The sequence below is a fragment of the Aotus nancymaae genome, unplaced genomic scaffold, assembly GCF_030222135.1.
Source record: "Aotus nancymaae isolate 86718 unplaced genomic scaffold, 86718_ANA_hifiasm-v0.15.2.pri h1tg000029l, whole genome shotgun sequence".
Classification (NCBI taxonomy): domain Eukaryota; kingdom Metazoa; phylum Chordata; class Mammalia; order Primates; family Aotidae; genus Aotus; species Aotus nancymaae.
In genome coordinates this window covers 94241284-94265581 of record NW_026988442.1, presented here as the reverse complement: position 1 = coordinate 94265581, position 24298 = coordinate 94241284, and positions in this window count along the sequence as shown.

Genomic DNA, 24298 nt, shown 5'->3' with positions numbered 1-24298 from the left:
GGAGACAAGAGGCTACGTACAGTATCCACCAAGCTGGTCCACTTGAGATGCGTAGAATAGTCTCCTAACACCAGCGAAATATGCCTTTTTCTTTCAAGAGTAAAGAAAACATTCACAAAGAAGATCATATCCTGGACTTTAAAACATTAGTGGGGAAGATATAGCTTTAATTGCCTCTGTTAGAAATCAAGAAAAGTATAAAAGCAATGACCAAAATTTCTACTTTAATAGATTAGAAAAATAGCATACAAAACACAAGATCAATAGAGAAAAGGAAATAATAAAAACAAAGGCAAAAATCTATTAGTAGAAAACAGATAAACAATAGAGAAAAATGACAGATGTTTCTTTATAGAATCACTAAAATTGATAAACATCTAGCTAGACTGATCAAGAAAAAATGAAAGAGAACAAAAATTTTCAATATTAGAATGAAGAAAAGGGCATCAGATATTAAAGAAACAATAACGGAATATTATTAATAACTTTTTGCTGAAAAGTTTGACAATGTAGATGAAATGGTCTAATCTCTTGAAAATATTCTTCCAAAAATATGAAGCAGAAAATCTGACTAGACATATTTTAGATAAATATTTGTCATTAAAAATATTCCCAGCAGGGTGCTGTGGCTCATGCCTGTAATCCCAGCACTCTGGAAGGCAGAGACAGGCAGATCATGAGGTCAAGAAATTGAGAACATCCTGACCAACATGGTGAAACCCCGTCTCTACTAAAAAGTACAAAAATTAACTGGGCATGGTGGCGCGTGCCTGTCGTCCCAGCTACTCGGGAGGCTGTGGCAGGAGAATCGCTTGAACCTGGGAGGCAGAGGTTGCAGTGAGCCGAGATCGGGCCTCTGCACTCCACCCTGGGTGACAGAGCGAGACTCCGTTTCAAAAAAAAAAAAACATTCCCAAATGACATTTTGGGCTGGCTGATAAAACAGACAGACAGACAGACAGAATTCCCACAAAGAAAACACCAGGGTCAGATGACTTCACCGATGAGTTATACCAAATAGTTAAGGAGGAAATAATTAGCAATTCTACATGATATGTTTTTAGAAAATAATGAAAGAGGAAATACCAATTTATTTTACAAAGACATTATTACTCTAATACTTAATATAAAACATTTGAAGACAAGAATACTCATTATCGATGTATCTAATGAAGATACATTCAAAAATCTTTTTAAAAAATTAGGAAATAAAATTAAAGACACATCATGACTAACTTGAGTTTATTCAAGAAATGCAAAGTTGGCTTAATATTTAAAAACCAGTCATTGTAATTTACCCTATCAACAGATTAAAAAGGAAATTCACACCACAGATGCAAAAAAAAGCAATCTAAAAAATCCACCACCAATTCGTTATAAAAGCTGTCAGAACACTAAGAAAATACTTCTGTAACTTGATGACGAGCATCTTCAAAAACCCTTTGGCTAACATCATGCTTAATAAAAATGAAAGACAGCAATTTTCTCCTAAAATTAGCAACACGTGCAAGAATGTCTGTAATCATCACATGTAGTCAACATTGCAACCCCAATCAAAATGCCCGCAGACTTTTTGTATAAACTGACAAGCTTTTCCCAAAATTTATATGGAAATTCAAGGTTGTTAGAATATCCAAAAACTGTTTTTGAAAAAAGAACAAAGTTGAGGGGCTGCGTTACTTGATTTTAAGACTTATTATAAAGCCACATAACGAGAGCAGCGTGACTTGTGTGTAATAATAGACGTAGTTCTGTGGGTTATGAATAATTTCTAATGAAAGTTTTAAGATATTTCAATAGAGAGAGAATAGCTTTTTTAGAAAATGTCTAGACTGTGAGATATCCACATAGAAGAAGAAATAAACTTTTACACTTAATTCATAGCATACACAATTTTTATTTTTAAAAAATTTATGTAGAAATGCAATGATAAATCTGTTAAACTTCTAGGAGAAAATGGCAGAAAAAAATGTTTAGGACCTTTCATTAGGCCAAGGATTTTCAGATAGGACCAAAAACCTACATACCAAAAGAGAAAAAGGATGATAAAGTATAATTCATTGAAATTAGAAACTTCTAGAAAATTATAATCAGGATGAGATATACTATAAGCTTATTATTATAACAGATAAGGGGAAAAAAATCTAACAAACCAAATGCTAAGACTGCATAGCAACAGAAACACCTATTAGTTGGTAGTAGTTATGTGAATTGAGACAGTGATAGCAGAAAACTGTTTGACAGATGCATGTGAAATTAAATATACACTCACCATACAACCAGAGTTCCCCTTCCTTGGTATTTACCCTAGTGAATTGGAAACAGTTTACATCCAAAAAACCCAGTACACAAATTTTACTGAAGCTTCATTTCTAATTTCCAAAACCTGAAAACCACCAAGCTATCCTGCAAAGCGTGAACAGATGAACTATGATATATCTATAAAATAGAATGATTCTAAACAATTTTAAAACTCCATACCAAATGGCCACATAGTGCATGTTCACCTGATTACATTTCTATGGCGTTCTGTAAAAGGCGAAGCAATAGGGATGGAAAATAGGTCTGTGGTTGCCGAGGACTGGAAGAGGGAAAAGATGCTGACTTCAAAGAAGCTACAAAAGGAAATTTGGAGGGTGATGGAACTGTTCTGTGTGCCACTGTGGAGCTGCATGCATAACTATGCCCTCACCAACCTCCCCACAATGAGAAGCAAACCTGTTCCCATTTGCCAGATGACGTGATTATCTACATAGAAAATCACAATCTATCAGAATAATAATGAAAAAAATACTCCTCCTGGATCTAAGCAAAATTGCAGGATACAAGTTCAGCATACAAAAATCAATTGTATGCCCATATGCTAACAACGAACACGATAATTCAATTTTAAAATAGCGCTTAAAACTGTAAATCTGCAAATCTAACACACATGGAAATATTTAGGTGTGTTTCTAACACAACATGTACAGAATTTATATGCTGAAAACTGCAAAATATTGATGAAAGGAATCAAATATCTAAATAAATGTAGAGAAATATCATGTTTATAGATTGGAAAATTCAATATAGTAAAGATATTGATTATTCAATATTTCCATACAATTCCTATCAAAAATAACAGAAAGACCTATTTGAAAGTATAGTTGGGGATGTTTTAAAATGTATATGGAAAGAAAAAAATGGCTAGAATAGCTATAATGATTGTGAAGAAAAAGAATAAAGTGAGAATTAGTCTACCCAATTGCAGCCTTACTATATAGATCTAGCAATCATATCTGTGCGCTATTAGTAGAAATAGATTAGTGAAACAGACCAGAGAACCCAGATACAGACCTACACAAATATGCCCAACAGCTTTTTAGTATGCAAAATAGTTCAATGAAGGAAAGACAGTTGTTTCAACAAATGGTGCTAGAGAAATTGAGTAATCTATAGGCAAAAACAAACAAACAAAAAACGAATTTACACTCCCACCAACAGTGTAAAAGCATTCCTGTTTCTCCACATCCTCTCCAGTAACTGTTGTCTCCAGATTTTTTTAATGATCGACATTCTGACAGTGTGGCGATTCCTCAGGGATCTACAACTACGAATATCATTTGACCCAGCAATCCCATTACTGGGTATATACTCAAAGGAGTATCAATCATTCTACCATAAAGACACATGCACATGTATGTTCATTGTGGCACTGTTTACAATAGCAAAGGCTTGGAACCAACCCAAATGCCTCTCAATGATAGACTGGATAAAGAAAATGTGGCAGTGATACACCATGGAATCCTATGCAGCCATGAAAGGATGAGTTCATGTCCTTTGCAGGGACATGGATGAAGCTGGAAACCATCATTCTCAGCAAACTGACACAAGAACAGAAAACCAAGCATTGTATGTTCTCACTCATAAGTGGGTGTTGAACAATGAGAACACATGGACACAGGGAGGGGAGCATCACACACTGGGGTCTGTTGGGGGGTGGGGGGCTAGGGGAGGGATTACCAGGGGGTAGGGAGATTGGAGAGGGACAACATTAGGAGAAAATACCTATTGTATGTGACGTTGGTGGAGGGGAGTGGATGCAGCAAACCACCGTGGCATGTGTAACAATCCTGGACGATCTACACATGTGCCGGAGAACTTAAAGTGTAAAGATAATAATAATAAAAACAAAAAAAGCTGCAAAACCAAGAGACCAAATTTCAGCCTAAATTTCACACCAATACAAAACTTAACTCATTGTGTTATAGACTTAGAACATAAAACCATAAAACATTTAGGAAACAAAAGAGTAGAAAATCTCAGATCTAGGAAATCTCAGGGCCAGGCAAAGAGCTCTTAGACTTGGCATCAAAAGCATGACCCATAAAAGCAAAAATAAAAGAATATCAAAATTAAAAACTTTTGTTCTATAAAAGATTCAGTTAAAATAATGTAAGTACAAGGTGTAGACTTGAAGAAAATATTTCCAAACCACATACCTGACAAAGGGCTAGTATCTAGATTATAAAGAACTCTGAAATGTCAACAGTAAAATAACAAATAATCTAATTTGAAAATTGGCAAAAGTTATGAATAAGCGTTTCGTCAAAGAACTTATGAAGATCGGAAATAAGCAATCGCATGAAAAGATGTTTAACATAGTTAGCTGATTTGGGAAATGCAAATTAAAACCACAATGAGATATCATTACAAATCTCTCATATGGCTAACATTAAAATGACAGATCAAATACTGAAAAAGATGCAGAGAAACGGAATCACACATGTATTGCTGCTGGGAATTTAGAACAGCACAGCCACTCTGCAGAACAGCCAAGTCGTCTCTTTAATAACTAAATATATAACAACTACCGATTAAGCAGTTGCCCTCTTCAAAGTTTTTCCCAGATAAATTGAAATTTATATTCACCCAAATGTCTATACATAAATGTTTCTAGCAGCTTTATTCTTAATAGTCAAAAACCGGGATGAACTCAGACGTTCTCTAATGAGTGAACGGTTAAAACAGGGTGCGCTACATCCACGCAGTGGAACACGATTCAGAAACAAACGGGAACAAAGTGCACGCAACGACTTGAATGAAACCCTGGGGAATTGCTCTAGATAAAAAAGCAGTAACAAAATATTGCATACTCCGTTATTTCACTTATATAATGTTCTCGAATAACAAAATTATGTAGATGGAGAATGAGTTCGTGGTTGCCAGTGTTTACGAGGGAGTGGGAAGAGGAGGGACGTGCGGGTGTGACTATATGAGATTCTGTGGTGATGGAATGTTCTGCATCTCGGCTCTGGCAGTGTCACTATCTGGGTGTGATATTGTGCTATGGTTTTGCAAGATGTTACCATTGAGGAAAGCTAGGTGAAGTACACACGAGAATTCTCTGTATTATTTCTTACAACTGCATGTGAATCGGTTTATGGTTATTGCAAAATAAAATTTTAGATTAAAAAACTTAATGGCAGGAAATGTATAAAATTGTACACCACAAGGAGTGAATTTTTCTGTATGAAAATTGGGGAAAAAAACCCATGGACCAAGGTGTTAGGAGATTCTCAGGCAGAATGCATCCTGGGACAAATGAATATAACTGTATTAGAAATATGTGATATAATCTCACTCAAAAGTCTAAGGGTTTGGGGAATTAAGAAGCTGGCCTCAGTAACTTTGGAAAATAATGTTTGACTGGTTACTCTAAAATTCAAGACAAAAAGAATTTACACAAATGCTGTGTTCTAGTTGATAAATATTTCTCATACCAGTACAGGTTAGCAATTCTGAAACTACATTACACGTACACAAGGGTTGAAAAAGAAGTCAATACATTGTGTATAGTGAGAGCTAGATTATGTCAGGGAAAGAAGCTGTAAGTAACAGCGCAGAAAATATTCTCAGTACATATGTCTAGAATGAACCCTTTGGCATTTACTTACAGTCATAGATATCACTATAACTCATATTTAAATATATGTACACATAACAAGATATAGAAATATATGTACTCACACATACATAAATATATGTATCTACATAAACATGTATACATGTATATTTTCTAGCTCTGTCTGCTGAGAGAGCCTCAAGGCAGGGATACCAGTAACAATGAGCAAATTAAGAACTCAAATCTTGATTTCTAAATACCATGTTCCTATAAAAGAAATTAGAACTTCTTGGAGAAATAGATGATTTGAGGGCTGGGACTGAAGAAATGCAAAATGAGCCTGAAGCATCTTGTGCCAAAAACCTAGAAAATGCTTTTAAAAAGGGGTGTGGCTGGGCATAGACGGCAAACTGAAATCAAAGACCGAAGTGAAAAACTTGGGCAACAAAGAAAGAATTTTCGGATTCTAACTCGGAGAGGAAAATACAAATACATGAATCTGTGCTGGTTTAAATGATTGAAAATATACGTTGAGATAAGGAACACATCTTACAGAAGAATTCCAAATAATAAATGTAACGAGAATCAGGAAAATAGAAAACCGTCGTTAGAATACAACTGCAATAATTGCCACAGGCAAGATCCACCGTGGAATTCTAAAATCAGACAGCTAAAAGCCAAACTTTAAGGAGAAACAGGACATTTCCACAGCTTCAAAGTGTTACAAATATTTGTTAATTAATGGTTTCAACATGTGTCCACAAACTATTTCCTATGCTTCCCTCCAAGAGGTAATTGGCCTCAAGTGTAGACTGGTCTTAATGACTTATTTCTAATAAATGAAGTATGGACAGGAAAATATTTAACTTCACAGTGGACGAAACTGGCAGAGCGCACCTTAACCACGTGGTCAAGGTTAGTGTCACCAGCAACGAGCCTTGCTGATACCGTGTGCCCCTGCTGTGACAGGGTGTGATGGGCATTCCACCTCTGTGGTCTTCTTCCCCAAATTCTATAACCCTCATCTACACATGAGAAAATATCCAGAAAAGACAAACTGCAGCACGGACTACAAAATAACCTTCCATTTAAAATGTGTCCCAGTCACCAAGAAACAAAGAATGACTGAGACACTGTCCTCCGTGGAGGTGACTAAGGAGACACTTGATGAAATGCAATGTCTTGTCGTGGATTAGATCCTTGAATGGGAAAAAGACACTAGTGGGACAGAGGGCAACTGTGAAAACGCTATAGTTAATAGTATTGCATCAATGTCAGCTGTTTCTTTTTAAGTGTTGATAAGTTGGACTTCACCAAAATTAAGACTCTGGTCTTGGAAAGATATCTTTGAAGAGGCAAGCCGTAGAGTGAGAGAAAATATTCTCAATATATATGTCTTGCAAAGAACTTGTATCCAGCGTACACTGAGAATTCTTAGAGCACAATTAGAAGAAAACAAAAATAATGGGGGAAAAGTTGAACAAATAAGTTAGCAAAGAAGAGGTATATACAGCAAAAAAGCACACAAAGATACACTCAGCATCATTAGTCACCAGGAGATGCAAAATGGAACCAGTGATGGCAGTGGCAGCCCATCTGGATTGGTCACTGCCATCATGCCAGTTGCAGGAGGGAGGCACAGCAGGGCTGCACACTCCATGGCGCCTGCTGGAGCTGAGGACTAGTGGAGCCCCACCCCTTCTGAGTTGAAGTGGGAGCTGCCTGGTTGCCACTGCAGCTGCCCAAGCCATGGCTGCAGACCTGGACACCCCAGTGCTCTTGGGGCTCTGGAGCAGGCAGGAGCCCTGCCCTCCCAGACGCAGACTGCAGCCCCCCAAACTGTGGCTGTGTATCCAGGCATCTCTGAACTCTTGGGGGCCCAGGAAGGCACTCCCTTCCCTCACAAGCTCAGAAGTGCCTGCTCCCACAGCCTGGCTTCTCCCTGCTGTTAGGACCTGCTCCGATCTCAGAGCAAAGTCGAGGCCAAGACCGGGTGCTGTTGCAGGTCAGCCAGGTGTTCACAGACTCAGGGTAGTGCTGACATGCCAGCCCCCTACCACCTTGGCCCCCTTCAGGACTTTGGGCACTGATGAGCATAGGAGGGAAGCCAAAGGGGTGCTGAGGGCAGCTTGGTGCTCGCCTACAGGCACCCCTTGGCACCTATAGCCTGGATACAATGAATGACAGCAGGAAGTAGACAGGTTCCTGGGCAGAAGGGGTAGGTTCCCAGTGGCACCCTCTCTGCTAGGAGCTGAACACTCCTTGGGACACCCTGGCTGTGGAAGCGAGCTGCCCCCTGGGGGTTTCCTCTGAGCTATTGATAAAGCTCCTCTTCATCTTACTCACCCCCCACTTGTCTGTGTACCTCATTTTTCATGGTCACAGGACAAGAACTTGAGGCTCACAGAATGGTGACCCGCAAGGAGCTATAGCACAAACAGGGCTAAGACATGCCCCTTGCTCGCCTCGTTGCAGGTGAAGAGAAGGAAAGAAGAGCCGTGGCCCTTTGGGGATCCCAGATCTTGGGGTCCTGTTGTTCCTGGTGTCTCCAAGCTTCTGGACACCAACGTGTTCCTTAGTGCCAGCTGTAGAAGCTGCTTGTGGTGCACCTGCTTTGGCTGCAGCCCCACAGAGGGTGGGTGTCCATGCTGGGTGTCCATGGTGGGTGTCCATGGTGGCTCAGTGCAGCAGCTGATGTGCCTGACAGTGTGCAGTGGCCAGACCCCACACTTGCTCACACACCCTTCATTGTTCCACACTTGACTCACCCTTGGCAGCCTGGGACCCAGGCCAGTGGAGTGAACTGAGAGCGGCTTGCCAGGTTGAGTGAGTGAAATGAGTCCAGTGGGCCTGAGCAAAACTCAGGCAAAGACGCTACTGGCCACAGAGATTTCTGGCCAGGAACACGACACTCCAGAGGTCTTGTAACACCAGTATACAATGTAATAACATGTCTGTAATAAGAACTAAAATTAAAATGGAGGTTTTAATACCAAATGTGAGTGACAGGCAAGGGAACTGGAACTGTCATATATTGCTGGTAGGAATGAAAAATTGTACAAATACATTGGAAAGCAGTTTACCAATTCCTTGTAAAGATGAATATATATTTAACATTGAACCCAGTAATTTTCCCCCTAGATATGAACCCAAGAGTGGTAAATGAAAAAAGCCAGTCAGAGAGAGTGAGAATGCCGTTAAGGTAATATTTATGTGAATTCTAGACCAGACAAAACTAAGCTATGGTGCAGGATCCTATCGGTGGTTGCCTGGAGTGGAAGACAGTGAGAAAAGGGGCTTGAGAGAACTTTGTGGGTGATGGAAAAGTTGTCTGTTTTTGTTGTTTTAGAGTTTTAATGGGTAGATTTGTGAATACTCAATTACACTTAAATGAGTGCATTATACAACATATACATTATTACTAATACAGTTAATTTTTATTTTTTGAGACAGAGTCTCACTCTGTCACCCAGGCTGGAGTACAATGGTGCAATCTGGGCTCACTGCAACCTCCACCTCCCAGGTTCAAGCAATTCTCCTGCCTCAGCCTCCCAAGGAGCTGGGATTACAGGTGTCCACCACCACATCTGGCTAATTTTTGTATTTTTGGTAGAGACAGCGTTTCACCATGTTGGCCAGGCTGGTCTCAAATTCCTGATTTCAAGTGATTCACCTACCTTGGCCTCCCAGGTGTGAGCCACCATGCCAGCCATTAATACAGTTAATTTTAGAAAACAAAACATTTGTATGTCACTTTTTTTGAAAAGGACTATTTTTTGCCAGATTTTTTCCCCAGAAAAAAATATATGCACTATGGCCAGGTGCATGGCTCACACCTGTAATCACAGCACTTTGGGAGGCCAAGGCGGGCAGATCACTTGAGGTCAGGAGTTCAAGACCAGCCTGGCCAAAATGGCCAAATCCCGTCTCTACTAAAATCATAAAACTTAGCCAGGTGTGGTTGCACACACCTGTAATACCAGCTACTCAGGAGGCTGGGGCAGGAGAACAACTTGAATTCAGGTGACAGAGGTTGCAGTGAGCTGAGATGGCACCACTGCACTCCAGCCTGGGCAACAGAGTGAAAGAAAGAAAGAAACAACAGTCAGAAATAAAGAAGAAGGAAAGAAAGAGAAAGAAAAAGGAAAGAAAGAAGAAAGAAAGAAGGAGAAAGAGAGAAAGAAGGAAAGAAAGAAAGAGAAACAGGAAGGAAGAGACAAAGGAAGGAAGGAAAGAAAGAAAATTTATGCAATAGTAATTAATACTGAAATGACTTATAAATTGTGCCTTAATCCAGGATGTTTTCGTTGTGTTGAAAAGTGTCAGGGAGTCAATGAATTCAGCAAAAACGATGAAAATTTAATATGGACACTGAGTTAAGCCCAAGAAGATGAGGTGATATGGTAGCCAATATGTCTGTGCTTATGGTGCGGCTCAGAGGGAGGATTCTGGAGAGAGCATGGGGATACGATCCGTATTCTACCTGTTTACACTAGTCTTCCTGAACCACTTAAACACTGAATGCTGTGACATTTTTTTGACAAAAAGAGAAAATGAATGAGAACACTTAAAGTATCATTATTTATAAAACCACACAAAATGTACCAAAGACCTCCCGTGATGCTTATGGACATGAAGCTGCTGTTTGGAAGCTGGAAGCCCCATATCAGATCCCTACTCAGAATCCTGAGTAGGGGCAGAGGGCTGAATTGGTTGGAATTACCTATGTCTGCTTGATAACTTCAGATGCCTCCTTTTCAGATGGCATTGCCAAGCTCTGCAGAGTTCTAACCGTGAGGATGAGATAATTCAATATTGCCTGTGGGCTCTATCCTTGCTGATATACCATGGGACTGAATCTTGGGCCAGTCTGTAATCTTGGGAAAGGTAGGTACACCTGGCACAGTTGTTCCTATAGCGAAAGCAGGAGAAGGTCTTCCCAAGAAAGACCATGACAGCACAGAGGCAGTCTGAAGGGAAGTCATGGAAAGGATTTGAGACTCTACAAGAATGAAGTTGGAAGGATGATGGAAGTCCACAGGCAAGAGAGTACAGAGGGCAGGAATCAGTGAGGATCAGGAGCAGATCTCCACAAGGTTAGATCCTGGGGGCCAGGCTGTCGGGTGCAAGAGGAAAGCCTGCTTACACCACAAAGTCTGACTGGAGGTCACGTGCTCCATGCACAGTATGCTCTCAGAAAATGACAGTCCAATTGCCTGTCTTTTGTCTCTGTTTATTGACCAAAAGTTATCCACAAATAGCTCAAAATGCCCATCTCTCTGAATATTTAGGTTTTGCACCAGAAGGTGTACAGTGGGTCTCAGGAGGGCTCCATCAGGAATGTGAGGAAACCAGGCAGGTGATCATCATCTGAGGACCGAGGCCCTACAGTGAAATGAAGAGCGGGATGAGCCACAAAGCTCTGTGTGTAAAACACCTGTTTTTGAGCCCACAGTGAGCTGGTGGTCCCAGTCCACTCCTCTGTCTTTGTTTCTAGGAAGAGTTAGCAGTAAATAAAGACAAGAGGAGACTGAGCAAGGTAGATCATTCTGGCTGAGTGACTGAATTCAGGAGAAGCCCTGGGACTTGAACATACCCCCCAGGGCACTGAGTTGGGGATTATGAAATGGGAAGTGCTGGAACAGAGATGGAGCCTCATGGTGCCAATGCTAAAGAAGGTAGAAAGAGGGAAGGTGGAATGGACAAGTGGGAAATAGGCCGCACAGGGGCAGGATAGGAGCCCACGGCCAGGCCACCTGAACTTCAGTAAACTTGTATGCACACAGATCTCCAAGTGCTTTCGTTTTTAGTGCTAAAAATAATGAAAGGTCAGAGCCTTGGGTCTGTGTTTGATGTGGGATCAAGCCTAAGGCAGCTCTTTAGGGATGGGAATCCCTTTGGAGGGGCTGGGTAAGAGACCCAGCACATGCACACCATTTTCTGAAACTTTATCTTCGTAAAACCACTTCAGAGCTCGGGAGGGTCCATTGGACCCAGGTTACTGTTTGAGGGTTGTCATGGCTTTCTAGACTGAGCTGCAGCTCCAACTACACCTCGGGCCACATGATAACCAGGGGATTGACCATCAAGCAGGACCCCATCTCTTTGCCCTAAAGCCACCCTGTTGTACACTTGGGGAAGGGATCACTGAGGCACGAGCAGCTTTGCTCCACGGAGTTTTACCAAAATGTGGAAGGCGTCATATAATCTTACAGCTTGTAGGTTGAAGTTCAAGAGATGAGGTTTCAGACAGAATGGAAAGCATATGCAAATGCTGTATGGAAATAGTAGAGTTTTAAAAATTACCTCATGAAATAATACACCGAAAACATAGTTTTTACGAAATTAAATTGCATCTGTTCTGAGAGATGTCCCAGTCTGGAAGGGGGCTGATACCAAAAGACTAGCTGGGAAGCTCACTGTGAAAATCCCTGACAGGCTCTGTTGGCTTCTGAGGAATACCGTGCTAGGGAATAGAGAGAATATTTGTTTTAAATGATGACATGTTTTTTCATTGATATTATGTAGAAGTACAATTCAATTTTCATGTTGTTATTATACCCTGCAGCCTTGCTAAACTTGTTTATTAGTTCTAGCAGCTTTTTGTGGATTTCATTTTTATGTGGACAATCATGTAATATGTTATCTGCAGATTAACATAGTTTTACTTCTTTCTTTCTGGTATAAATGCCTGTTATTTATTTTTTAACCTATTGCACTTGCTGGCAACTCTACCACGATGATGACTAGGCAGACAGGTGGGGTAGACATTCACACCATGTCCCTGATTTTAGGGGGACAGCATTCAGTGTTTTGCCATTAATCAATGTTAGCTATAGGTTATTTGCACATACCTCTTATCAGTTTGAGAAAATTCCCTTCTATCCCTAATTTGCTGAAAGTTTTTAATCAAGTCATCTACTAATTGTTGTCAATGATTTCTCTGCATTTACTAAGATGATATATGTTTTTATTTTTTGTTCTTCTAATTAGTAAGTTACGGAAATTGATTTGTGAAAATTAACCCTACTTGGTCAATTCGATATTGTTGGAATTAATTTATTAAAAGCACATTAAGAATTTTTGCAACCATTGTGGAAGACAGTGTAGAAATTTCTTAAGGATCTAGAACCAGAAATACCATTTGACTCAGCAATCCCATTACTGGGTATATACTCAAAGGAGTATCAATCATTCTACTATAAAGACACATGCATATGTATGTTTATTGTGGCACTATTCACAATAGCAAAGGCTTGGAATCAACCCAAATGTCCATCAATGATAGACTGGATAAAGAAAATGTGGCACATATACACCATGGAATACTATGTAGCCATAGAAAAGGATGAGTTCAGGTCCTTTGTAGGGACATGGATGAAGCTGGAAACCATCATTCTCAGCAAACTGACACAAGAACAGAAAACCAAATACTGCATGTTCTCACTCATAAGTGGGAGCTGAACATTAGAACACATGGACACAGGAAGGGAAACATCAAACACTGGGACCTGTCAGGGGGTGGGGGGCTAAGGGAGGGATAGCATTAGGACAAATACCTAATGTAGATGATGGATTGATGGGTGCAGCAAACCACCATGGCACACGTATACCTATGTAACAAACCTGCACATTCTGCACATGTATCTCAGAACTTGAAGTATAATAAAATAAAATAAGAATGTTTGCATCTTTGTCCATAGTATTAGTAGCCTGTAGTTTCCTTTCTTGTAATGTCTTAGAATAGTTTTGGTATGAGAATAAGAAAGGCAAACAACAACAATAAAAAGAGTATTTCCTCTTGTTCAATATTCAGAAAAAGTTTGTGTAGAATTAGTGTATTCATTCTCCTGTAAACATTCCATTCAGCTCACCAGTGAAGGCACGTGGGCAGAGAGCTTTATTTGTGGGATAGTTTTTAACTACAAATACAATTATTTAATAAATGTGAGACTATTTAGGTTGTCTCCTTTCTGAACAAACTTTCTAACTTTGTGTCTTTTAAGGAATGTATCCATTTTATCTAAGTTGTTGACCTTATTGGCATAAAAGTTGTTTATACTGTTTCCTTTTTATCCATTTGCATCTGCAGACACTGTGGTGAGGTTACTTCTTTCTTTCCTAATATTAGCTGCAATTTTGTCTGCTCTCTTTCTTCCTTTTCAGTCTAGCTAGAAGCTTATTACCTTTATCAATCTTCTCAAAGAATCATCTGCTGGTTTTATTACTGTTCTCTACTGTTTTCCGTTTTTCTTTTGGCTATTGCATTGCTTTCTCCTTTGGTCTTTATTATCTCCTTTCTTCTGCTGATCCTAGTTTTCATTTGCTGTTCTTTTTCTAGTTTTCTCGTTTTTCAAGTTGACTTAATTAATTTGAGATTATTTTTCTTTTCTAATATTCCATTCACACCTAAAACAAGTCCTCCATATCTGTGAATTTGTCTATTTATCTTTGCAGTTTTATCCATTTGTGGGTCATGTATTTGGAAGTTTTGTTGCTAGGTGTATAATCATATAGAATTGTTATGTCCTTTTGAAGAATTCATTCCCTTTTAATTGTAAATAAACCTCTTTAACCTTACTAATATTCTTTGCTTCGAAATCTACTTAATGTTAATATAGCCTCCCCACCTATCTTTGTTTAGGATTAGTTGCTAAAAGGGTCTTTTTCTACCTTTTTCTTTTTAACCTATTAAAGTCCTTATGTCTCAGTGGGTTTATTATACATAGTATATACCTATGTTATGCTTTTTCACTCAATCTGAAATTCCATGCTGTTTAAATAGTAGTGTTTAATCCATTTACATTTACCGGAATGTTTTCAGCTGTACTCTATTCCCTCTTTTCCTATTTTTCTATTTCCTTTATAATTACTTGAGTATCTATTACAGTTTATCTCCTTATTGAGCTCTTTATGGTTTTTTGATGTATAATTTTAATGGTTGCTTTAGGGTTTGTAGTATATAACTTCAATTTATCATAGTTTACTTTCAAGTTATATTACACTACTTCATCCATATTAGAAGAATCTTAACACAGAACACATATTTCTTCTTTATATTTTTGTTATATTATAATAACACAATAATCTTACTTGTATGTATGTCTTAAACCTCACAAAACATTGTCATTACTTTTGGTTTAAACAGCCAGATATCTCTCAAACAAATGCAAACTATATATTTACTCAAGCAGCTATCATTCTTGACGCCTTTATATCCTCATTCAGCTTTCGGTTTCTCTCTGCTTTCATTTGTCTTCTTTGAACATTTCTGTAGCACTGGTCTGCTGGTGATAAATTCTAGCTTTTGTATATTTTTTAAAAAGTACTCCATGCTTCTTTGGAAATGTGTTTCTCTGGGTGAAGATGTCCAGCTTTTCATGTGCTTATTTGCCATCTGTACATCCTTTCTGATGAAATGCCTCTTCATATCTTTTTCCCATTTTATAATTGATTTTTTTTACTTCTCAGTTCTTTATATATTTCAGTTCCTTGTCAAATACATGGTTTGCAAATGTTCCCTTTTCAGAATGTGGTTTGTCTTTTCATTCTCTTATCAAAGTCTTTCACAGAGCAAAAGTTTTTAACTTTGATTAAGTCCAATGTGTTGTTATTTTCTTTTATGAATAATGGTTTTGGCATCATGTCTAAAAACTTTTCAGCAAACTCTAGGATTCAAAGGTTTTTCTCTTATGTTTTCTTCTAAAAGTTGCATATTTTCATGTTTTACAGTAAGAGGTATGGCCTATTTTGGGTTAATTTTTATATAAAGTGCAAGTTTCCTGTTTTCTCTTTGGTCATGCAATCTTTTTCTCTGTATTTAATTTAATATAGTTTATAGTGCTATAGTTTTTACATAGCACTATTTGTTAAAAAGACCGTTCTTCCTCTATTGAATTGATTTTACACTTTTGTCAAAAATCAGCTCACTATAGTTGTGTAGGTCTATTTCTGGGTTCTCTATTTTTTCCACTGATATCTGTGACTATCCCTCCACCAATACCATACAGTCTTGATTACCATAGGTATGCAATAACCTTGAAATGTGGTACACTGACTTCTCCTATTTTATTCTTCTTTTACGGGAGTGTTTTATGTTTTCTTGTTCCTTTGAATTTACAAATACATTTTAGTATAATATTGTCTAAAACTACAAAATAACTTGCTGAGATATTGATAAAAAATGCATTAAACCTGTACATCAATTTTTAGAAAACTGGTGTTTCTACACTGAGTCCTCCAATTCATGAACACAATATATCTCACCAATTATTAGTTCTTTTCTGATTATTTTCATCAGTATTTTGTAGTTTTCAGTTGTAAATCCTGTGCATTCTTTGTTAAATTTGTCCCTAAGCATTTTATTTTCCTAGTGATTCTAAATGTTGGTATAGTTTAAAAATTTTATTCTCTGTATGTTCATTGGTAGTATACGTAACTTTGGTTTATTTTTGTATGTTTATCATGTACACTGTGACTTTGTTGAATTCATTTATCAGTTTGAGGGTTTTTGTTGGTAGATTCTTGGAGATAACCTGCACAGACTATCACATCATCTGAGAGTACAGACAGCTTTACATCTTTCATGCAAATCTCTCTGTCTTTATTCCCTTTTCTTGCTTTATTTTGCTGTCTAGGATTTTCAGTGTTGAGATGAATAGTAGTGGAGAGGGCAGACATATCTACCATCTTCCCATGCTGATGGAAAAACAGTCTATCACCATGAAGTGTGATTATTTAAAGATTTTTGTAGTAGTACTTCAACAAATTGAGGATGTTTCCCATGATTTAAAATTTTCTGTTTTATTTTTATTATAACAGGTGTTGAATTTTATTGTGTGTGTGAATTGAGCTGGTCGTGTGATTTTTATTTTTAACCTGTTAATATTGTAGAGTCTTTGGTTGATGTTTGAATATTGAACCAGGCTTGGATTCTTAGAATAAATTCTCCTTGGCTATATCATATAATTATGAGTACATATTGCTGAATTCTACATGAGAATATTATCTTAAGGATTTTTGCTACCATATTCACTAATTATATTTGTCTGTAGTTTTTTGTTGTTGTTGTTTGTTTGTTTGTTTGTTTTTTTGAGACGGAGTTTCGCTCTTGTTACCCAGGCTGGAGTGCAATGGTGCGATCTCGGCTCACCGTAACCTCCGCCTCCCGGGTTCAGGCAATTCTCCTGCCTCAGCCTCCTGAGTAGCTGGGATTACAGGCACGCGCCACCGTGCCCAGCTAATTTTTTGTATTTTTAGTAGAGACGGGGTTTCACCATGTTGACCAGGATGGTCTCGATCTCTTGACCTCGTGATCCACCCGCCTCGGCCTCCCAAAGTGCTGGGATTACAGGCGTGAGCCACCGCGCCCGGCCTGTAGTTTTTTTAAATGTATTATCTTTGTCTTCTCTGGTAACAGGGCAATATGACCTCATAAAATGAATTGGAACACAATTGTTGTCTTGTAATTTTTGGAAGAGCTTGTGTATAACTGGTGTTACTTGCGTAGAATTATCTAGGAAAATCTTCTGGACTTAGAGACTTATTTTTCAGTTGATATTAAATTACAAATTCAACTTCTGTAAAATTACAGAGCTGTTCGAATTATCGGTTTGTATTTGTGTGTATTGCGGAAATTTGTGCTTTTTGAGTAATTAACCCATTTTGTTTATGTTGTAAATTTGTGCAGAGTTATTTGTAGTGAGTTTTATTATCCTTTTGGTGACTGCAGTGTCTGTCATGATATCTCTTATGTCATCCCTGATATAGATAAGTTAGTAATCTGTATTCTCTCTCTTGACCTCACCCTCATATTGTTAGAGATTTTTTCAATTTTATTAATTTTTTAAAAAGTCTTTTGTATAATTGATTTTTTATGTTATTTTTCTGTTTATATATTTCTTGATTTCCCTTTTATTCTTGAAGGAAATTTCAGGAACTCAAAATAATTTTGAGCTGACAGTTTTTTTCTTTCAGCACTTGAGAAAACTCGTGCTACTTACTTCTAGTCTCTGTGATTTCCTCTGAGAAATCAACTGACATTCTTCTTATTTCCCTCTTGCTAAAGTGTGTGTGTGTGTGTGTGTGTGTGTGTGTTTAGTTTGAGGAGGTTGATTAGATGTTTCTTAGCATAAATTTCCTTGGGTTTATTTTGTTTGAGTTGCGCTCATCTTTCTGAACATGTATATTAAGTTTTTGGCCAAATTTGAAGAATTTCTTTGTTTTTAAGCTTGTGTTCATTTTTTCCCTCTTTTCTAACAGTGATGACACAAATAATAGATTTTTAAAATTAGAATCCTACGTGTCTCTGAGGCTTTGCTTATTTTTTTTAGTTTATTTCCTCTCCTTTTCTTTTAGATGGTAATTTTTATTTTTGTATCTTTAAACTTATGATTGTTTCTGTGTTATTTTCATTCTGTGGTTGAACCCACACAGTGCATTTTTTATTATGACTATTGTATTTTTAGGTTACAAAATTTCCATTTTGGGGTCGGGTGTGGTGGCTCATGCCTGTAATCCCAGCACTTTGGGAGGCTGAGGGGGGTGGATCATGAGGTCAGGAGATTGAGATCATCCTGGCTAACGTGGTGAAACCCCGTCTCTACTAAAAATACAAAAGTTAGCTGGGCATGGTGGCACGTGCCTGTAGTCTCAGCTACTCAGGAGGCTAAGGCAGGAGAATCGCTTGAACCCAGGAGGCGGAGGTTGCAGTGAGCTGAGTTCGCACCACTGCACTCCAGCCTGGGCGACAGAAAGAGACTCGTCTCAAAAAAAAAAAAAAAATTCCATTTAGTCTTTCTTTGTATCTTCTCTTCATTTTCTATGAGTCTATTTCAAGCATGTTCATAATTGCTTAGCAGATGCTTTAAAATCTTTGCCAGACAATTCCAACATCTGTGTCATCCTGGCGTTTGCATCTGTGAACTGTCTTTTCTCACTCAAGTTGAGCTTTTCCTGTTTCTTGGAATGATTAGTGTTTTCAATTACATTCTGAATATTTCTGGATATGATCATGAATTCTGTATTTTCTTTATTTTGTGTTCTGTATTTCTGGTTAAGCGAGACTGGCCTGCTGCAGAGAGTGGGAGGACCCTGAGAGGCTCCTGCCAGCTGAGGGCGAGGCTCCAGGCTGTTCGCTCTGCCTCATTGAAGTCGTGGTGGGGACTTCAATCGCTCAGGACCTGCTGTCTTTGGTTGCCTCGCTGTCCATTGTCTTGGGAGTAAGTGTTCTCTATATTTTCCCTGCTTTTTTTTTGTTGTTTGTTTCTAAAAATAACAACTAAAAGGAGGATATCAACAAGAGGGAGGACAAACCTGATTTCTGTTACTCCATGTTGACAGGAAACAAACATTTGAGAGAAGGATTTTTAACCCCGGTGACCTATCCCACTCAGGTATCAATGGGGTGGTGCCTCGGAAGTGAGGAAGCAGTGGGAATTCACAGGGGGTTCACTGGGCCCTGCCTTTGGGGCAGGACGGCCTCACAGCTCTTCCCTCTTCTACGTCTCTACTGGAATGCATGTTAACACTCAAGCTGGGGTTTGCCAAGGTGAATTCTTGGTAAGGTGAAATTAACAAGTGGGTTGTTAACTTTCCAATGATGCAAAAAGATAGAAGGAAAAAAATCTGTGTATGTGTTTCAAGTTGAGAGTTTTTTTTTTTTTTTTTTTTCCCAGAGAATCATATATCATGGGGCTCTCAAATACAGTTTCAAACATTGAGCTCTGCTGGATCAGGTTTCCAAGGGATCAATTTATAGGGCATGCATTTTGAAGATACTCCAAGAGGGACTGTGAAACTCAGACCTACAACTCCTGGCTTTCTACTTGGAAAACAGACAGGCAAAAGAGAGAAAAAAACGTGTTTAGAGAAGGCAAGAAATGAGAAATAGAAAAATAAAGATATATTTATTCATTCACTCATTTGTCATCCGTGTTTATTTATCTCTTAATTGAGTATCTTCTACTCTGGGGCAAGGCCTGTACTACCCCAAAGGTACGGAAGGGAAGCTTCCCTGCCATCACTTTAGCCTCTTACACTCTGTTGCCACCAGGGCCCCGCCCCAGCCAGCTGTCCCCACTGTGCACCCCCAGCAGCCTCCAGTGCACACACTGCTCCCACACCACCCCCACCTTTCCTGAGCAGCTACCCCAGGATGGGTCAGAGCTTCCTAAGACTTGGAGCTGTAAAGAGAGTTTTCTGTAAATGGGGTGAGCAGGGATTCACATGGGGAAAAGAGTCTGAACAGGAACAGCGAAGAGGGAATAATTCCGCCTCTGGAAAGCACACTTTCCTCAAAAATTTCAAAGCTACCTTTGGATAAAAGTCTTTCTTTCCAAAGAAAGCTGGCTTGACTTGTGCAATGGACTAATGTTTATGTTCTCCCAAAGTTCATATGTTGAAAATTTAACTTTCAATTTGATGGTTTTAGGAGGTGGGGCCTTTGAGAGGTGATCAGTTCATGAAAATGGAGCCTTCATGGATGGGATTGTGCTCTTACAAAAGGGACCCAGAGAGCTGTCTCACCCTCTTCTTCCATGTGAAGACTCAAGGAGAAGTCAGCAGTTTAAAACCAGAAAATCATCTCTCATTAGAGTCCGACCCTGCTAGTACCCTGATCTCTGATTTTCAGCCTCCAGAACCGTGAGAAATAAACGTCTGTTGTTTATAAGCCACACAGCTTATGGTAATTTGTGATAACAGATTGGACTGACCAAGACTAATGGTTTTTCAGGGTTCTGCTCGTTTAGCTTCTGCTTGGGTGAAGATGGGGAGAACAATTTTGATTCTCAAGCCCCAATTTCTTCCTGTACAGAATAAGAATAGTAAATCCTAGTCACAGGATTATTATAAAAATTAAATGTACCAATCTATCTAAATTCTTGGGACAAAATGAAAACTTATTGTTTATTCAGTTAAATTTTACCCAAATGAAAAATTCTTATGAATATGCCATTCTACATTTTGCCCAAGAGGGAAATTTTCCAAACCTGTGAGGCTCCCTTGACAGCAGAATGTAGCAATGAACCTACATGATGAACTCTCAGTTCTTTTAGCTTCTGACAAATTGGGAACTACCGCGCTGTTTACAGAACACAGCCAACCAAGGCACCTCCAACTACCCAGCAAACTCTAAATTCTGGAGTAAAAGGAAAAGAATTTAAAGTTGTCATCTAGCACAGATCAGCCGTGCCTCTGCACTGCTAGATCATTCACATGAGAGTAAAAAATATCATCAGCTCCTGTCCGGTCTATCTGCAACCAGCCCTGCATATGGCCATCTGGAAGCTTCTGGGGAGAAGCTTTGGTTTCAGCCCTTTTCCATCTGGACTACTCCTATTGTTATTTTATGTCTAGGGATCTTTGTGTGAAGCCCTTACCTGTGCCTTGGCCCTTGCTTTAATGTTGTGGCCTTGAAACTCCAGAAACTTAAAAAGAAACAGGCCATATGTTATTTATACAGAAAAGTAATTTGCAAGTTGCTATTTGATATTTCTAGTTCCTTCCAGCCCTAAAAGAACTTCACTCCAGTTGAACTCCTTTTCTGGCCTTAAATACTATGTGTTTGTTTCTATCTGGTGGTATGAATTCTGCCCCAGCAGAAGGGCTCCTGCTCTAGTCCTGGGCAGGAGGGAAGAAGGCTCTACAAGCCCATTGGAGCATCTTGTCACCCTGAGCTCCCATCACAGGTGGCTTCTGACCTCCCAGGCACTTGCCCACTTCAGTGAGGCAGGCTCCAGCCATCCGTTCCTCCTGCTCCATCTTGCCAGCTTTGGGCAGGCACCAGGGCGGAGCACTTCCTCATAAAGGGAACCCATATTCTGCTTCTAGACCAGACAGCTGAGTTCAGACCAAAATTCAGCCCCAAATTTAGTTAAATAACCTCATCTCTCAAATCTCACTTTAAAAAACCTATTAAATGAAGATAATAGGAAAATTATTGAGGGTAGTTTTGAGGATTAAACAAGATAATGTGTGTCCAATGCCCACAGTACTAATTTCTCTCTGTTTCCTCTTCTGGATTAAGTGTGAAATAGATTCCATTTCGCCTCAGAGTCCCCAAAGGTGGTGGCAGCTGCCCACTTCCTTTGCTGTGAAGGATCCTAAGGCTGTGGATGCCTGTCTGCATGGTCAAGGGGAGATGGGAAGACGGTGTGTCTGTCACACACTCACCATTGCTTCACGAGACTGCCTACTCCCTGAGGGCTCCACGTAACTGAATGCCTTAGCACCTAATGCATGGCACTGAGTGTGTTGGTTGAATCTCTAAATGATTGGGCCACTGTCTCAGTAAACTAATATTTAGATGATGGATGGACAAACAGCTGAGCAGATGATAGGTAAATGAATTCTCATGCATGCTGCTGTTTCCTGTTGCCTGCCTCTGAGACCTGGTTCTTTTTTTTTTTTTTTTCTACACTGGATTCTTGTCCCAGTAAGGTCATTCTGTGTCATGACCCAGAGTTTCCTGAGGAAACTCTTCACTAGCAACCATGGGCTGTGTCTTCCAGTGCTGTCAGCTCAGGACCTTGTTGCTAGGACCAAAGGGGACTTCTCAGCGATCACACGCCACAAGGATGACCCTGATACAATGGTGAGGGAGACCACTTCTTCACCTCTGCTACGTTCAGGCTCTGAGCAGAATATTCTACCTTCGTGGCCTCCACCTGGGAGGAATATGACCAAATGCTTTGTTGGTGGAACTATCTCCAATCCTGGCGGGGCCAGAGTGAGAAGGTGAGTTTGGTTTAAGTAATATTTCAGCCCAGTGGCACTCCCCCTAATCTCTGCCAGGCTGGTGGTTTCGAGATCCATATGAGAAGCCTGTGAAAAATAAGGCCTTCCTTGCCCACATCTCTGAAGATTCTGATTGCTGGGATCTGTATATTTAACAATCTTCCAGATAACTGATTTGTGGCCTTGTGTGGGTCCCTGGCTTATCACAGAAACCAGGACCTGTTTAATTTGTATCTGCCTCTAGTTCCAGGAAGGAAGAACCTTCCTGTCTACACAGCATGGCCTCATCAAATGTCCTTAAACAAATCTTTGGGACAGCACAAAAGGGCAGGGCAGGATTCAGTGCACCTACCCCCAGCTGGAACCTCTCAAACACTTTCACCCCCAAATGGGTTTGAGCCTAGCTACCTTGCTATGCTGATCTCTGGTCCTCACCTGTGGCATTCAGTCTGTGCTACTTAGAGGGATACATTGCTGATAACTGGGATTCTGCATTTATATGCTAATTTTCTACCATATAAGGAGCTACGTTCCTGCAGCTTCCTTCAATATAAATATTTCTCTTTTGATGGCCTTCACTCCCTGGAGACTTACAATCTTTTGCCTGTGCACATCTTAAAGGACTACAGTGGCAGAAATACACCTACGAAAAGAATATTTTTACAAGCCCTGGGGCAGTAGCCATAATAAATTACCTCTTCTTCTGTCACAGCTCGATATGAGAACTATTCTCAGAACTGGAATTTTTACACCTCTTTGGTTAACTAGATGGTAATAGCACCTACTGGATGTGGAACCATGGTGAAGCACATCTGGTGCCCTCAGAGAGACAAGAAAGGGCCTGGGCATAGGTCAGGAGAAACCAGGGCTCAGAGATGCACACAAGCCATTGACTCTAAGAAGTGACATGGGTCAGGGATTGGGTCAGGGATAGCGTCAGAGGCTGAGCATAATCCATGGAAACTTGCCAAGCAGCAGAGTCTAGGATGAACATAGCTATGGCGTGTGGGCTGCAGGATAACAAAAGGTGGGGGCCATCGTGGTAAATGCCAGTGAAGCCCTTCACTGAGGTCCACTGTGAATTGTTGATGGTGGCTAGAGCAGACCGCGGACACGGAGGTCACGGTACAGAACAAGATCTTCAGGCAAGTCCCGGCGTGGCAGGCTGCAGTCTTTTAAACTGGTGTGGACCTGCACTTACAGCAAAGCTTGGGAAAGGGCAGGTCTAAGGGTGTCCAGGCAGAGTGAGGGGAATGGAGGAAAAGGCCCAGTCTTGGGGATGAGTTTCTTGGGTGGGGCTCTTGGTCTGGGAGGGCTTGAGGCCTGAAGCTGACAGGACAGCAGTCTGGCTTGGAAACAAGTGAAGGATCTAAATATGGAACTGGGGGTAAAGCCATTACTGATTTGTTTTCTTTGGTGTCAGCACCGCATGTCTTTTTCCATACTTTCATTTTACATTTATTGCTGTCAGCCTTTCTTGCAAGTGGCATATAGTTAGGTCTTGCTTTTAAAAATCTGATCTGACAACGTCTGCCTTATAATTGGGGTCCGTAGCCGTTTTCACTTAATGTAGCTGTAGTTACGCTTAGCTTTGAATCTATAATTTTGCTACATTTTTCTGTTTCTTCTGATATTTATTTTTGTGTTCTACTATTCTCTTTTTCTGCCTTCCCTTGG